Genomic DNA, 13,422 nt, shown 5'->3' with positions numbered 1-13,422 from the left:
CACCACTCAGATACCAAGTTCTTTGCTATTGTGGTGGCAGTCTGCCATCTTACCAATCTTTGCCAAAGTCAAAATCTTGCAGTGTCATAAGAAATAACTGATTTTCTGGGTTGCTCTATGAGGATGGAATTCAAACCCATGCATGCAGAGCACAATGGATTAGCAGTCCGTCGCCTTAACCACTCGGCCACCGAATCCGTTGGTTTACAAGTGGCAGTTGCCCCCAGAAACTGTAGTTGCTGTATGTAAACCCATGATTGAAATTAATGAAAGTTAGGCATAGCAACGGCAGGGCCATGTGTCGATCCCATCGAGACATTTAACCTGTCTGGGCTAGGGGGCAGTATTGAGAATTTTGGAAAAATATGTTCCCATTTTTAACTGCCTCCTACACCAACTCAGAAGCTAGAATATGCATATTATTGTTCAGGTTTGGATAGAAAACACTCTGAATTTTCTAAAACTGTTTGAATGGTGTCTGTGAGTATAACAGAACTCCTATGGCAGGCAAAAACCTGACAAGGTTTCAAGCAGGAAGTACCCTGTCTGACAAGGAGTCGTGCGTCTTGCATCTTTTTATTGAAAAGTAAGGATCTTAGCTGTAACGTGACAATTCCCAGGGCTCCAATAGGCTCTCAGAGCCCGCGAAATAACTGAAGGTTTACGAGGGAACCTCAGGTTGAAACAGATTATCGCCTTTTGTAAGTGGCTGCTCCGAGGACCTTTGAATGATGCGCGTGCATGAGTCGCTTCTGAGGAGAAATTTTATTCGGCTGTTTAGGCTCAATGCATACTCCCGGTCGGAATATTATCACTTCTCTACGACATAAATGGCATAAAAATTGGTTTTAAACAGCGGTTGACATGCTTCGAAGTACGGTAATGGAATATTTAGACATTTTTGACACGCCAATGCGCCATGCGCGAAACCGGGAAGAAGCAATCTAGAACTCACGAACAAAACGTCGCTGTTTGGATATAACGATGGATTATTTGGGACCAAACCAACATTTGTTATTGAAGTAGAAGTCCTGGCAGTGTATTCTGATGAAGAACAAGCAAGGTAAGAACATTTTTCTTATAGGAAATGTGATTTTGGTGGATGCTGACCTGGGTGGGTATCTAAATAGCTAGCCCTGTAATGCCGGGCTATGTACTTAGATTATTGCAAAATGTGCTTCATCCGAAAAGCTATTTTAAAATCGGACATATCGAGTGCATAGAGGAGTAATGTATCTATAATTCTTAAAATAATTGTTATGCTTTTTGTGAACGTTTATCGTGAGTAATTTAGCAAACTGTTAGTAAATTCAACGGAAGTTTGCCGGGGGTTATGCGTTTTCTGAACGTCACATGCTAATGCAAAAAGCTGTTTTTTGATATAAATATGAACTTGATTGAACAGACATGCATGTATTGTATAACACAATGTCCTAGGTGTGTCATCTGATGAAGATCATCAAAGGTTAGTGCTGCATTTAGCTGTGGTTTGGGTTTATGTGACATGATATGCTAGCTTGAAAAATGGCTGTCTGATTTTTTCTGGCTGGGCACTCTGCTGACATAATCTAATGTTTTGCTTTCGTTGTAAAGCCTTTTTGAAATCGGACAGTGGGGTTAGATTAACCTGTTACATCTAGGGGGCAGTAATTTCACGGCTGGATAAAAAACGTACCCGATTTAATCTGATTATTAGTCCTGCCCAGAAACTGGAATATGCATATAATTATTAGCTTTGGAGAGAAAACACTCCAAAGTTTCTGAAACTGTTTGAATGGTGTCTGTGAGTATAACAGAACTCCTATGGCAGGCAAAAACCTGAGATGCTTCTGTTCAGGAAGTACCCTGTCTGAACATTTCTTGCCCTTCTTTATTATCTCTGTCGTTTACAAAGGATCTCTGCTCTTACGTGACAATTCTCACGTCAACAATGGAGTCTCACAGCCCGGGAAAAACAGGAATGATGTCATTCAAAGCCCTGGCTGAAGCACACGAGAGCAAATGCTGAGTGGTCAGTCAATGGACTAAGCCTTAGGCGCGTGACACGCCCCGCCCCCGGCTTTTGGTTTTTTCCTCAGTTTACAGACAGGCAGATTCCCGGTCGGAATATTATCGCTTCTCTACGAGATAAATTGCATAAATATTGGTTTTAAACAGCGGTTGACATGCTTCGAAGTACGGTAATGGAATATTTCGAAATTTTTTGTCATATTTTGCGTCATGCTCGTGGCCGAGATTTAGCGTTGGGATAGTGTCTAGAACGCACGAACAAAACGTCGCTGTTTGGATATAACGATGGATTATTTGGGACCAAACCTACATTTGTTATTGAAGTAGAAGTCCTGGCAGTGTATTCTGATGAAGAACAAGCAAGGTAAGAACATTTTTCTTATAGGAAATGTGATTTTGGTGAAGGCTACACTGGGTGGGTGTCTAAATAGCTAGCCCTGTAACGCCGGGCTATGTACTTACATTATTGCAAAATGTGCTTCATCCGAAAAGCTATTTTAAAATCGGACATATCGAGTGCATAGAGGAGTTCTGTATCTATAATTCTTAAAATAATTGTTATGCTTTTTGTGAACGTTTATCGTGAGTAATTTAGTAAAATCACCGGAAGTGTTCGGTGGGAATGCTAGTTCTGAACGTCACATGCTAATGTAAAAAGCTGGTTTTTGATATAAATATGAACTTGATTGAACAGACATGCATGTATTGTATAACACAATGTCCTAGGTGTGTCATCTGATGAAGATCATCAAAGGTTAGTGCTGCATTTAGATATGGTTTGGGTTTATGTGACATGATATGCTAGCTTGAAAAATGGCTGTGTGATTATTCCTGGCTGGGTACTCTGCTGACATAATCTAATGTTTTGCTTTCGCTGTAAAGCCTTTTTGAAATCGGACAGTTTGGTTAGATAAAGGAGAGTCTTGTCTTTAAATAGCTGTAACATAGTCATATGTTTGAAAAGTGTAAGTTTTCGGATTTAGAGGAGTTTGAATTTCGCGCCCCGCCCATCATTGGATATTGGAGCAGACGTTCCGCTAGCGGAACGTGTAGATGTAAGAAGTTAACGAGATTCTTGTCTTTAAATAGCTGTAAAATAGTCATATGTTTGAGAAATTGAAGTAATAGTATTTCTAACGATTCAAAAATCGCGCCACTGGAATTTCAGTAGCTGTTACGTAGGTGGGACGAAATCGTCCCACATACCCCAGACAGGTTAAACAGCGGTTGACATGCTTCGAAGTACGGTAATGGAATATTTAGACATTTTTGTCACGCCAATGCGCCATGCGCAACACCGTGATGAAGCATTCTGATAGTGTCTACAACTCACGAACAAAACGTCGCTGTTTGGATATAACGATGGATTATTTGGGACCAAACCAACATTTGTTATTGAAGTAGAAGTCCTGGCAGTGTATTCTGACGAAGAACAAGCAAGGTAAGAACATTTTTCTTATAGGAAATGTGATTTTGGTGGAGGCTGACCTGGGTGGGTATCTAAATAGCTAGCCCTGTGATGCCGGGCTATGTACTTAGATTATTGCAAAATGTGCTTCATCCGAAAAGCTATTTTAAAATCGGACATATCGAGTGCATAGAGGAGTAATGTATCTATAATTCTTAAAATAATTGTTATGCTTTTTGTGAACGTTTATCGTGAGTAATTTAGCAAACTGTTAGTAAATTCCCCGGAAGTTTGCGGGGGTTATGCTTTTTCTGAACGTCACATGCTAATGTAAAAAGCTGTTTTTTGATATAAATATGAACTTGATTGAACAGACATGCATGTATTGTATAACACAATGTCCTAGGTGTGTCATCTGATGAAGATCATAAAAGGTTAGTGCTGCATTTAGCTATGGTTTGGGTTTATGTGACATGATATGCTAGCTTGAAAAATGGGTGTCTGATTTTTTCTGGCTGGGCACTCTGCTGACATAATCTAATGTTTTGCTTTCGTTGTAAAGCCTTTTTGAAATCGGACAGTGGGGTTAGATTAACGAGATTCTTGTCTTTAAATAGCTGTAAAATAGTCATATGTTTGAGAAATTGAAGTAATAGTATTTCTAACGATTCAAAAATCGCACCACTGGATTTCAGTGGCTGTTACGTAGGTGGGACGAGTTCATCCCACATGCGCCAGAGAGGTTAAGCACTCAGATACCAAGTTCTGTGCTCTTGCGTTGGCAGTCGGCCATCTTACCAATCTTTGCGAAAGTCAATATCTTGCAGTGCCTTAAGAAGGTACTGATTTTTTGGGTTGCTCGATGAGGATGGGATTCTAACCCATGCATGCAGAGCACAATGGATTAGCAGTCCATCGCCTTAACCACTCGGCCACCTCATCCTGTGGTATACAAGTGGCAGTTGCCCCCACAAACTGTAGTTGCTGTATGTAAACCCATGATTGAAATCAATGAAAGTTAGTTATAGCAACGGCAGGGCCATGTGTCTATCCCATCGAGACATTTAACAAATGTGTTGTCAGGCTGAGTGGTGTAAAGTTCTTGATTAAGTGTGTGGAGGTGTCGGTTCAAATCCCACCGTTGAGGTTGCCCGTGGTAATGCTATTCTTCCATACCTGAATCTTATCAGTCGCTCTAGGAGTGTGCAGGGATTCTATATTCATGTGGGGCTATGCAAGAGAAGAAATAAAAAAAAACATTTGCGAAGAGGTTAGTTATCCAATCTACACATGTAGTTCATCGCCTTCGCCACTCAGATACCAAGTTCTGTGCTGTTGCGGTGGCAGTCGGCAATCTTACCAATCTTTGCGAAAGTCAAAATCTTGCAGTGCCATAAAAAAGTACAGATTTTTTGGGTTGCTCAATGAGGATAGGATTCGAACCCATGCATGCTGAGGACAATTGATTAGCAGTCCATCGCCTTAAACAATCGGCCACCTCATCCATTGGTATACAAGTGGCAGTATCCCCCACAATCTGCAGGTGCTGCATGTAAACCCATGATTGAAATCAATGAAAGTTAGGCATAGCAACGGAAGGGCCATGTGTCGATCCCATCGAGACATTTAACAAATGTGTTGTCAGGCTGAGTGGTCTAAAGTGCTTGATTAAGTGTGTGGAGGTGTAGTTTTAAATCCCACCGTTGAGGTTGCCCGTGGTAAAGCTATTCTTCAATACCTGAATCTTATCAGTCGCTCTCGGAGTGTGCAGGGATCCTATATTCATGTGGGGCTATGCAAGAGAAGAAATTAAAAAAAACATTTGCGAAGAGGTTGGTTTTCCAATCTACACATGTAGATCATCACCTTCACCACTCAGATACCAAGTTCTGTTCTGTTGCGGTGGCAGTCGGCCATCTTACCAATCTTTGCGAAAGTCAAAATCTTGCAGTGCCATAAAAAAGTACCGATTTTTTTGGGTTGCTCGATGAGGATGGGATTCAAACCCATGCATGCAGAGCACACCGGATTTGCAGTCCATCGCCTTAACCACTCGGCCACCTCATCCGTTGGTATACAGGTGGCAGTTGCCCCCACAAACTGTAGTAGCTGCATGTAAACCCATGATTGAAATCAATGAAAGTTAGGCATAGCAACGGCAGGGCCATGTGTCGATCCCATCGAGACATTTAACAAATGTGTTGTCAGGCTGAGTGGTCTAAAGTGCTTGATTAAGTGTGTGGAGGTGTCGGTTCAAATCCCACCGTTGAGGTTGCCCTTGGTAAAGCTGTTCTTCAATACCTGAATCTTATCAGTCGCTCTCGGAGTGTGCAGGGATCCTATATTCATGTGGGGCTATGCAAGAGAAGAAATTAAAAAAAACATTTGCGAAGAGGTTGGTTTTCCAATCTACACATGTAGATCATCGCCTTCACCACTCAGATACCAAGTTCTGTGCTGTTGCGGTGGCAGTCGGCCATCTTACCCATCTTTGCGAAAGTCAAAATCTTGAAGTGCCATAAAAAATTAACAATTTTTTGGGTTGCTCGATGAGGATGGGATTCAAACCCATGCATGCAGAGCACAATGGATTAGCAGTCCATCGCCTTAACCACTCGGCCACCTCATCCGTTGGTATACAGGTGGCAGTTGCCCCCACAAACTGTAGTAGCTGCATGTAAACCCATGATTGAAATCAATGAAAGTTAGGCATAGCTACGGCAGGGCCATGTGTCGATCCCATCGAGACATTTAACAAATGTGTTGTCAGGCTGAGTGGTCTAAAGTGCTTGATTAAGTGTGTGGAGGTGTAGATTTAAATCCCACCGTTGAGGTTGCCCGTGGTAAAGCTATTCTTCAATACTTGAATCTTATCAGTTGCTCTCGGAGTGTGCAGGGATCCTATATTCATGTGGGGCTATGCAAGAGAATAAATAAAAAAAACATTTGCGAAGAGGTTGGTTTTCCAATCTACACATGTAGATCATCGCCTTCACCACTCAGATACCAAGTTCTGTGCTGTTGCGGTGGCAGTCGGCCATCTTACCAATCTTTGCGAAAGTCAAAATCTTGAAGTGCCATAAAAAAGTACTGATTTCTGGCTTACTTGATGAGGATGGGATTCGAACCCATGCATGCAGAGCACAATGGATTAGCAGTCCATTGCCTTAACCACTCGGCCACCTCATCAGTTGGTATAAAATGGTCAGTTGCCCCCACAAACTGTAGTAGCTGCATGTAAACCCATGATTGAAATCAATGAAAGTTAGGCATAGCAACAGCAGGGCCATGTGTCGATCCCATCGAGACATTTAACAAATGTGTTGTCAGGCTGAGTGGTCTAAAGTGCTTGATTAAGTGTGTGGAGGTGTAGGTTTAAATCCCACCGTTGAGGTTGCCCGTGGTAAAGCTATTCTTCAATACCTGAATCTTATCAGTCGCTCTAGGAGTGTGCAGGGATTCTATATTCATGTGGGGCTATGCAAGAGAAGAAATAAAAAAAACATTTGCGAAGAGGTTGGTTATCCAATCTACCCATGTAGTTCATCGCCTTCACCACTCAGATACCAAGTTCTGTGCTGTTGCGGTGGCAGTCGGCCATCTTACCAATCTTTGCGAAAGTCAAAATCTTGCAGTGCCATAAAAAAGTACTGATTTTTTGGGTTGCTCGATGAGGATGGGACTCAAACCAATGCATGAAGAGCACAATGGATTAGCAGTCCATCGCCTTAACCACTCGGCCACCTCATCCGTTGGTATACAGGTGGCAGTTAACCCCACAAACTATAGTAGCTGCATGTAAACCCATGATTGAAATCACTGAAAGTTAGGCATAGCAACGGCAGGGCCATGTGTCGATCCCATCGAGACATTTAACAAATGTGTTGTCAGGCTGAGTGGTCTAAAGTGCTTGATTAAGTGTGTGGAGGTGTCGGTTCAAATCCCACCGTTGAGGTTGCCCTTGGTAAAGCTATTCTTCAATACATGAATCGTATCAGTCGCTCTAGGAGTGTGCAGGGATTCAATATTCATGTGGGGCCATGCAAGAGAAGAAATAAAAAAACATTTGCGAAGAGGTTGGTTTTCCAATCTACACATGTAGTTCATCGCCTTCACCACTCAGATACCAAGTTCTGTGCTGTTGCGGTGGCAGTCGGCCATCTTACCAATCTTTGCGAAAGTCAAAATCTTGAAGTGCCATAAAAAAGTACTGATTTCTGGCTTACTTGATGAGGATGGGATTCGAACCCATGCATGCAGAGCACAATGGATTAGCAGTCCATTGCCTTAACCACTCGGCCACCTCATCAGTTGGTATAAAATGGTCAGTTGCCCCCACAAACTGTAGTAGCTGCATGTAAACCCATGATTGAAATCAATGAAAGTTAGGCATAGCAACGGCAGGGCCATGTGTCGATCCCATCGAGACATTTAACAAATGTGTTGTCAGGCTGAGTGGTCTAAAGTGCTTGATTAAGTGTGTGGAGGTGTAGGTTTAAATCCCACCGTTGAGGTTGCCCGTGGTAAAGCTATTCTTCAATACCTGAATCTTATCAGTCGCTCTAGGAGTGTGCAGGGATTCTATATTCATGTGGGGCTATGCAAGAGAAGAAATAAAAAAAACATTTGCGAAGAGGTTGGTTATCCAATCTACCCATGTAGTTCATCGCCTTCACCACTCAGATACCAAGTTCTGTGCTGTTGCGGTGGCAGTCGGCCATCTTACCAATCTTTGCGAAAGTCAAAATCTTGCAGTGCCATAAAAAAGTACTGATTTTTTGGGTTGCTCGATGAGGATGGGACTCGATCCCATGCATGCAGAGCACAATGGATTAGCAGTCCATCGCCTTAACCACTCGGCCACCTCATCCGTTGGTATACAGGTGGCAGTTGACCCCACAAACTATAGTAGCTGCATGTAAACCCATGATTGAAATCAATGAAAGTTAGGCATAGCAACGGCAGGGCCATGTGTCGATCCCATCGAGACATTTAACAAATGTGTTGTCAGGCTGAGTGGTCTAAAGTGCTTGATTAAGTGTGTGGAGGTGTCGGTTCAAATCCCACCGTTGAGGTTGCCCTTGGTAAAGCTATTCTTCAATACATGAATCATATCAGTCGTTCTAGGAGTGTGCAGGGATTCAATATTCATGTGGGGCCATGCAAGAGAAGAAATAAAAAAAACATTTGCGAAGAGGTTGGTTATACAATCTACCCATGTAGTTCATCGCCTTCACCACTCAGATACCAAGTTCTGTGCTGTTGCGGTGGCAGTCGGCCATCTTACCAATCTTTGCGAAAGTCAAAATCTTGCAGTGCCATAAAAAAGTACTGATTTTTTGGGTTGCTCGATGAGGATGGGATTCAAACCCATGCATGCAGAGCACAATGGATTAGCAGTCCATCGCCTTAACCACTCGGCCACCTCATCCATTGGTATACGAGTGGCAGTTGCCCCCACGAACTGTAGTAGCTGCATGTAAACCCATGATTGAAATCAATGAAAGTTAGGCATAGCAACGGCAGGACCATGTGTCGATCCCATCGAGACATTTAACAAATGTGTTGTCAGGCTGAGTGGTCTAAAGTGCTTGATTAAGTGTGTGGAGGTGTCGGTTCAAATACCACCGTTGAGGTTGACCTTGGTAAAGCTATTCTTCAATACATGAATCATATCAGTCGCTCTAGGAGTGTGCAGGGATTCAATATTCATGTGGGGCCATGCAAGAGAAGAAATAAAAAAACATTTGCGAAGAGGTTGGTTTTCCAATCTACACATGTAGTTCATCGCCTTCACCACTCAGATACCAAGTTCTGTGCTGTTGCGGTGGCAGTCGGCCATCTTACCAATCTTTGCGAAAGTCAAAATCTTGAAGTGCCATAAAAAAGTACCGATTTTTTGGGTTGCTCGATGAGGATGGGATTTGAACCCATGCATGCAGAGCACAATGGATTAGCAGTCCATCGCCGTAACCACTCGCCCACCTCATCCTTTGTATACAGGTGGCAGTTGCCCCCACAAACTGTAGTAGCTGCATGTAAACCCATGATTGAAATCAATGAAAGTTAGGCATAGCAACGGCAGGGCCATGTGTCGATCCCATCGAGACATTTAACAAATGTGTTGTCAGGCTGAGTGGTCTAAAGTGCTTGATTAAGTGTGTAGAGGTGTAGGTTTAAATCCCACCGTTGAGGTTGCCCGTGGTAAAGCTATTCTTCAATACCTGAATCTAATCAGTCGCTCTAGGAGTGTGCAGGAATTCTATATTCATGTGGGGCTATGCAAGAGAAGAAATAAAAAAAACATTTGCGAAGAGGTTGGTTATCCAATCTACCCATGTAGTTCATCGCCTTCACCACTCAGATACCAAGTTCTGTGCTGTTGCGGTGGCAGTCGGCCATCTTACCAATCTTTGCGAAAGTCAAAATCTTGCAGTGCCATAAAAACTTACAGATTTTTTGGGTTGCTCGATGAGGATGGGATTCAAACCCATGCATGCAGAGCACAATGGATTAGCAGTCCATCGCCTTAACCACTCGGCCACCTCTTCCGTTGGCATACCAGTGGCAGTTGCCCCCACGAACTGTAGTAGCTGCATGTAAACCCATGATTGAAATCAATGAAAGTTAGGCATAGCAACGGCACGGCCATGTGTCGATCCCATCGAGACATTTAACAAATGTGTTGTCAGGCTGAGTGGTCTAAAGTGCTTGATTAAGTGTGTGGAGGTGTCGGTTCAAATCCCACCGTTGAGGTTGCCCTTGGTAAAGCTATTCTTCAATACCTGAATCTTATCAGTCGCTCTCGGAGTGTGCAGGGATCCTATATTCATGTGGGGCTATGCAAGAGAAGAAATAAAAAAAACATTTGCGAAGAGGTTGGTTTTCCAATCTACACATGTAGATCATCGCCTTCACCACTCAGATACCAAGTTCTGTGCTGTTGCGGTGGCTGTCGGCCATCTTACCAATCTTTGCGAAAGTCAAAATCTTGCAGTGCCATAAAAAATAAAACATTTTTTGGGTTGCTCGATGAGGATGGGATTCAAACCCATGCATGCAGAGCACAATGGATTAGCAGTCCATCGCCTTAACCACTCGGCCACCTCATCCATTGGTATACAAGTGGCAGTTGCCCCCACAAACTGTAGTAGCTGCATGTAAACCCATGATTGAAATCAATGAAAGTTAGGCATAGCAACGGCAGGGCCATGTGTCGATCCCATCTAGACATTTAACAAATGTGTTGTCAGGCTGAGTGGTCTAAAGTGCTTGATTAAGTGTGTAGAGGTGTCGGTTCAAATCCCACCGTTGAGGTTGCCCGTGGTAAAGCTATTCTTCAATACCTGAATCTTATCAGTCGCTCTAGGAGTGTGCAGGGATTCTATATTCATGTGGGGCTATGCAAGAGAAGAAATAAAAAAAACATTTGCGAAGAGGTTGGTTATCCAATCTACCCATGTAGTTCATCGCCTTCACCACTCAGATACCAAGTTCTGTGCTGTTGCGGTGGCAGTCGGCCATCTTACCAATCTTTGCGAAAGTCAAAATCTTGCAGTGCCATAAAAACGTACAGATTTTTTGGGTTGCTCGATGAGGATGGGATTCAAACCCATGCATGCAGAGCACAATGGATTTGCAGTCCATCGCCTTAACCACTCGGCCACCTCTTCCGTTGGTATACCAGTGGCAGTTGCCCCCACGAACTGTAGTAGCTGCATGTAAACCCATGATTGAAATCAATGAAAGTTAGGCATAGCAACGGCACGGCCATGTGTCGATCCCATCAAGACATTTAACAAATGTGTTGTCAGGCTGAGTGGTCTAAAGTGCTTGATTAAGTGTGTGGAGGTGTCGGTTCAAATCCCACCGTTGAGGTTGCCCTTGGTAAAGCTATTCTTCAATACCTGAATCTTATCAGTCGCTCTCGGAGTGTGCAGCGATCCTATATTCATGTGGGGCTATGCAAGAGAAGAAATAAAAAAAACATTTGCGAAGAGGTTGGTTTTCCAATCTACACATGTAGATCATCGCCTTCACCACTCAGATACCAAGTTCTGTGCTGTTGCGGTGGCTGTCGGCCATCTTACCAATCTTTGCGAAAGTCAAAATCTTGCAGTGCCATAAAAAATAACAAATTTTGGGGTTGCTCGATGAGGATGGGATTCAAACCCATGCATGCAGAGCACAATGGATTAGCAGTCCATCGCCTTAACCACTCAGCCACCTCATCCATTGGTATACAAGTGGCAGTTGCCCCCACAAACTGTAGTAGCTGCATGTAAACCCATGATTGAAATCAATGTAAGTTAGGCATAGCAACTGCAGGGCCATGTGTCGATCCCATCGAGACATTTAACAAATGTGTTGTCAGGCTGAGTGGTCTAAAGTGCTTGATTAAGTGTGTGGAGGTGTCGGTTCAAATCCCACCGTTGAGGTTGCCCTTGGTAAAGCTATTCTTCAATACATGAATCGTATCAGTCGCTCTAGGAGTGTGCAGGGATTCAATATTCATGTGGGGCCATGCAAGAGAAGAAATAAAAAAACATTTGCGAAGAGGTTGGTTTTCCAATCTACACATGTAGTTCATCGCCTTCACCACTCAGATACCAAGTTCTGTGCTGTTGCGGTGGCAGTCGGCCATCTTACCAATCATTGCGAAAGTCAAAATCTTGAAGTGCCATAAATAAGTACTGATTTTTTGGGTTGCTCGATGAGGATGGGATTCGAACCCATGCATGCAGAGCACAATGGATTAGCAGTCCATCGCCTTAACCACTCGGCCACCTCATCCGGCGGTATACGAGAGGCAGTTGCCCCCACAAACTGTAGTAGCTGCATGTAAACCCATGATTGAAATCAATGAAAGTTAGGCATAGCAACGGCAGGGCCATGTGTCGATCCCATCGAGACATTTAACAAATGTGTTGTCAGGCTGAGTGGTCTAAAGTGCTTGATTAAGTGTGTGGAGGTGTCGGTTCAAATCCCAACATTGAGGTTGCCCTTGGTAAAGCTATTCTTCAATAAATGAATCGTATCACTCGCTCTAGGAGTGTGCAGGGATTCAATATTCATGTGGGGCCATGCAAGAGAAGAAATAAAAAAACATTTGCGAAGAGGTTGGTTTTCCAATCTACACATGTAGTTAATCGCCTTCACCACTCAGATACCAAGTTCTGTGCTGTTGCGGTGGTAGTCGGCCATCTTACCAATCTTTGCGAAAGTCAAAATCTTGAAGTCCCATAAAAAAGTACTGATTTCTGGCTTACTTGATGAGGATGGGATTCGAACCCATGCATGCAGAGCACAATGGATTAGCAGTCCATTGCCTTAACCACTCGGCCACCTCATCAGTTGGTATAAAATGGTCAGTTGCCCCCACAAACTGTAGTAGCTGCATGTAAACCCATGATTGAAATCAATGAAAGTTAGGCATAGCAACGGCAGGGCCATGTGTCGATCCCATCGAGACATTTAACAAATGTGTTGTCAGGCTGAGTGGTCTAAAGTGCTTGATTAAGTGTGTGGAGGTGTAGGTTTAAATCCCACCGTTGAGGTTGCCCGTGGTAAAGCTATTCTTCAATACCTGAATCTTATCAGTCGCTCTAGGAGTGTGCAGGGATTCTATATTCATGTGGGGCTATGCAAGAGAAGAAATAAAAAAAACATTTGCGAAGAGGTTGGTTATCCAATCTACACATGTAGTTCATCGCCTTCACCACTCAGATACCAAGTTCTGTGCTGTTGCGGTGGCAGTCGGCCATCTTACCAATCTTTGCGAAAGTCAAAATCTTGCAGTGCCATAAAAAAGTACTGATTTTTTGGGTTGCTCGATGAGGATGGGATTTGTACCCATGCATGCAGAGCACAATGGATTAGCAGTCCATCGCCGTAACCACTCGCCACCTCATCCTTTTGTATACAGGTGGCAGTTGCCCCCACAAACTGTAGTAGCTGCATGTAAACCCATGATTGAAATCAATGAAAGTTAGGCATAGCAACGG

The 13,422-nt window shown here is 43.4% G+C and overlaps 15 non-coding genes across 15 annotated transcripts; all 15 read right to left on the bottom strand.

Annotated features, from left to right (window-relative positions):
* Positions 1–4,278: 4,278 nt before the first annotated feature.
* trnas-gcu (transfer RNA serine (anticodon GCU)) lies at positions 4,279–4,360 on the bottom strand. The gene has a single exon. It is a non-coding gene; the product is annotated as a tRNA-Ser (tRNA).
* Positions 4,361–5,403: 1,043 nt separating this feature from the next.
* Positions 5,404–5,485, bottom strand: trnac-gca (transfer RNA cysteine (anticodon GCA)). Its single transcript has one exon. It is a non-coding gene; the product is annotated as a tRNA-Cys (tRNA).
* A 480-nt stretch (positions 5,486–5,965) lies between these two features.
* On the bottom strand, positions 5,966–6,047 carry trnas-gcu (transfer RNA serine (anticodon GCU)). Its single transcript has one exon. It is a non-coding gene; the product is annotated as a tRNA-Ser (tRNA).
* Positions 6,048–6,525: 478 nt separating this feature from the next.
* trnas-gcu (transfer RNA serine (anticodon GCU)) lies at positions 6,526–6,607 on the bottom strand. Its single transcript has one exon. It is a non-coding gene; the product is annotated as a tRNA-Ser (tRNA).
* A 479-nt stretch (positions 6,608–7,086) lies between these two features.
* On the bottom strand, positions 7,087–7,168 carry trnas-gcu (transfer RNA serine (anticodon GCU)). The gene has a single exon. It is a non-coding gene; the product is annotated as a tRNA-Ser (tRNA).
* A 477-nt stretch (positions 7,169–7,645) lies between these two features.
* On the bottom strand, positions 7,646–7,727 carry trnas-gcu (transfer RNA serine (anticodon GCU)). Its single transcript has one exon. It is a non-coding gene; the product is annotated as a tRNA-Ser (tRNA).
* Positions 7,728–8,206: 479 nt separating this feature from the next.
* On the bottom strand, positions 8,207–8,288 carry trnas-gcu (transfer RNA serine (anticodon GCU)). The gene has a single exon. It is a non-coding gene; the product is annotated as a tRNA-Ser (tRNA).
* A 479-nt stretch (positions 8,289–8,767) lies between these two features.
* Positions 8,768–8,849, bottom strand: trnas-gcu (transfer RNA serine (anticodon GCU)). The gene has a single exon. It is a non-coding gene; the product is annotated as a tRNA-Ser (tRNA).
* Positions 8,850–9,327: 478 nt separating this feature from the next.
* trnas-gcu (transfer RNA serine (anticodon GCU)) lies at positions 9,328–9,409 on the bottom strand. The gene has a single exon. It is a non-coding gene; the product is annotated as a tRNA-Ser (tRNA).
* Positions 9,410–9,887: 478 nt separating this feature from the next.
* trnas-gcu (transfer RNA serine (anticodon GCU)) lies at positions 9,888–9,969 on the bottom strand. Its single transcript has one exon. It is a non-coding gene; the product is annotated as a tRNA-Ser (tRNA).
* A 479-nt stretch (positions 9,970–10,448) lies between these two features.
* trnas-gcu (transfer RNA serine (anticodon GCU)) lies at positions 10,449–10,530 on the bottom strand. Its single transcript has one exon. It is a non-coding gene; the product is annotated as a tRNA-Ser (tRNA).
* Positions 10,531–11,009: 479 nt separating this feature from the next.
* On the bottom strand, positions 11,010–11,091 carry trnac-gca (transfer RNA cysteine (anticodon GCA)). The gene has a single exon. It is a non-coding gene; the product is annotated as a tRNA-Cys (tRNA).
* Positions 11,092–11,569: 478 nt separating this feature from the next.
* trnas-gcu (transfer RNA serine (anticodon GCU)) lies at positions 11,570–11,651 on the bottom strand. Its single transcript has one exon. It is a non-coding gene; the product is annotated as a tRNA-Ser (tRNA).
* A 478-nt stretch (positions 11,652–12,129) lies between these two features.
* trnas-gcu (transfer RNA serine (anticodon GCU)) lies at positions 12,130–12,211 on the bottom strand. Its single transcript has one exon. It is a non-coding gene; the product is annotated as a tRNA-Ser (tRNA).
* Positions 12,212–12,688: 477 nt separating this feature from the next.
* On the bottom strand, positions 12,689–12,770 carry trnas-gcu (transfer RNA serine (anticodon GCU)). The gene has a single exon. It is a non-coding gene; the product is annotated as a tRNA-Ser (tRNA).
* Between the last annotated feature and the right edge of the window lie 652 nt (positions 12,771–13,422).

Source organism: Salmo trutta, chromosome 19 (genome assembly GCF_901001165.1).
Source record: "Salmo trutta chromosome 19, fSalTru1.1, whole genome shotgun sequence".
In the NCBI taxonomy this organism is placed as follows: domain Eukaryota; kingdom Metazoa; phylum Chordata; class Actinopteri; order Salmoniformes; family Salmonidae; genus Salmo; species Salmo trutta.
Note: the sequence above shows the minus strand (reverse complement) of the source record. Positions and strands in the feature narration are given on the sequence as shown.